At 57.6% G+C, this 2346-nt stretch overlaps 2 non-coding genes across 2 annotated transcripts; both read left to right on the forward strand.

The window, feature by feature from the left end:
• Positions 1 to 458: 458 nt before the first annotated feature.
• On the forward strand, positions 459 to 530 carry TRNAG-UCC (transfer RNA glycine (anticodon UCC)). The gene has a single exon. It is a non-coding gene; the product is annotated as a tRNA-Gly (tRNA).
• An 878-nt stretch (positions 531 to 1408) lies between these two features.
• TRNAL-CAG (transfer RNA leucine (anticodon CAG)) lies at positions 1409 to 1491 on the forward strand. The gene has a single exon. It is a non-coding gene; the product is annotated as a tRNA-Leu (tRNA).
• Positions 1492 to 2346: the final 855 nt, after the last annotated feature.

Genomic DNA, 2346 nt, shown 5'->3' on the forward strand with positions numbered 1-2346 from the left:
TTTCTTACCCTGTTTTCAGTGCTCTGCATCCCCTGAGGGTGGGGAAAGGAGTGAGCAGCTGGGTGGGTGTTTGGCTGTGCTTAAACCACCACAGGTACATAGACACAAACGCACGTACGCTTGCACAGTACATGCACAGCTGGCACACATACGAGCGCAGGTGGGGAGCGGCACCGTTACCAGCACGCAGCAGCTTGAGTTTCCCTAGCCAACATCTCACACAGAGAGAGAAGGGCACACACGTCCCAGCAGCCTGAGGATGTGTGTGTGGGCAGGAGGCTGGAAGGAGGAGGCCGGCCAGTCTGTGGAGGGGAAGAGCAGGCCACAGGCCAGTTTGTGAGCTGGGAGAGCGGGAGGCAGGTGAGATTGGGAAGTGGAGGAGCAGGAGGGAGACCAGGCTCGGCTCGGCTCAGCTCGGCTCTGCTCTGGAGGAGCAGGAGACAGCAGTGAGGACAGGTGCGTTGGTGGTATAGTGGTGAGCATAGCTGCCTTCCAAGCAGTTGACCCGGGTTCGATTCCTGGCCAACGCAGGCAAGCTTTTCTTCAGCCTGTCTCCACAGTGCTCTTGCCTTGCCTGCTCCTAAAGCACCCAAGGGCTTCCCTTACAATTTCAGCTCCCATAGGGTGGTCGAGGCACTCCCCTTGACTCCCCCTGCAGCCCAGAGGCCTCATGGCCAAGCCGCTGGGCACCTCCTAGCCCAGCAGACACAGGCCTGGCTTTTAGCGAGGCCAGCCTTGGCAAAAGAACTTGACTTGGGAGGGCTGCTTTGACCACAGAGAGGTTTAGCTCAGTCATTGCTCAGCACTTGGTGCATCTCCCGTCCTTTTGCCCTCACTCTCCAGCCCCTTTCCCACACACTGACTCCTTGAGACCGGCACAGCATTCCCTCAGGGGTTGGTGTGGCAGAGTCCTCCTTGCCCAGCCTTCCCGCCTCCGAGCAGGGAAGAAGGGAGCACGCTTCTTGCCCCACGAACCATCCACGAGGCAGCACTGCGCGCCAAGTGCTCTTGGCTTGCCATATGGTGAGGCTCTGGAGGGAGTGGTGGAAGTCACGGGTAAGGTAGGCCTGTGCCTGGAGCCCCCTTGACAGGATGTTGTTGGCATGTGCAGAGCCATAAGTTGCTGACGGTTCCTTTGGTTGCTCCGGTGAAGCGTTGCCTTGGCCTTTGCGAGACATGTCAGAAGTGTGCTGCCACTGTGCTGGGTACTCCTGTTCCGTGTGGTCTGCAGTGTGTGTAGGAGGTGCGGTCGCCTGTCCGCAGCCCTTGCTGGGAGCAGGGCAAGGGTGCTCCCAGGAGCCAGGTCTCCCTGCAGCAGTGCCTGGAGGAGGCTGGCTGAGCTGGGCTGGCTCTGGCAGCTGCAGGGGGAGGAGTTGCAGCAGCAGCAGCAGCAGCAGCAGAGTCGTGGGTCAGGATGGCCGAGCGGTCTAAGGCGCTGCATTCAGGTTGCAGTCTCCCTGGGAGACGTGGGTTCGAGTCCCACTCCTGACAGGCTCTTCTCTCTTGGTGGCGCCTCCTTCATAGCTTGCCTCCCTTCCTCTCCTAAGTGGGGGCTTTTTGGCCCAATGGGAGGGCTCTGCTCAGCCTGCTGACCATGTCTTGCTGCATGACCCAGCTCCTGTGGAGGGAGCAAACGGGTGTTGTTCCCTGAGCAGAGCAGAGCTGAGCCGCCAGTAGCAGCTGGGTGGGCCTACCTAGAACAGAAACATGGAGGGAAGTCCCCTAGGCAAGTTCACTTTTCTGCCCTTCCCTTCCCTAACAAACTCACATTCTGCATGCATGCCTCTTGCCTAAAATGGGGACCTTTGGACATTCTTCAGCAGACATTGACATGCTAAATCCTCTCTCCCTGCTTCTGCTTTACCCTTAACAACCCTTCTGGCTGGAAGGCACTTCAGGGAGTCAGAGAGTGCGTCCTCCTGCTTCAGGCAGGCTCACACCAGCTGATCGCTGCTTTGCCCGTCCAGGTCATAAAATACCTTGAGGATGGGCGTTTCACAGCCTCTCTGGACCCCGTGCTTAGGCACCCTCAGGGTGGCCATTTTTGTTCGTCTAGGAAGTCACAAAACGCCTGCTTAATTTCTGACCAGCGCCTCTCCTCCTCCAGACATCACAGCAAACTCCTTGCAGGCACCGGGAGGCTCCTATTAGGTCATAGAATCATAGAATCATAGAATTGTTAAGGTTGGAAAAGACCCTTAAGATCATCGAGACCAACTGCCAACCCATCACTGCCAAGTCCACCACTAAACCATATCCTCAAGCACCACATCTACCCTTCTTTTAAATACCTCCAGGAATGGAGGTTCCACCACCTCCCTGGGCAGCCTGTTCCAATGCCTGACT

Source organism: Phalacrocorax aristotelis, chromosome 7, assembly GCF_949628215.1.
Source record: "Phalacrocorax aristotelis chromosome 7, bGulAri2.1, whole genome shotgun sequence".
Taxonomy (NCBI): domain Eukaryota; kingdom Metazoa; phylum Chordata; class Aves; order Suliformes; family Phalacrocoracidae; genus Phalacrocorax; species Phalacrocorax aristotelis.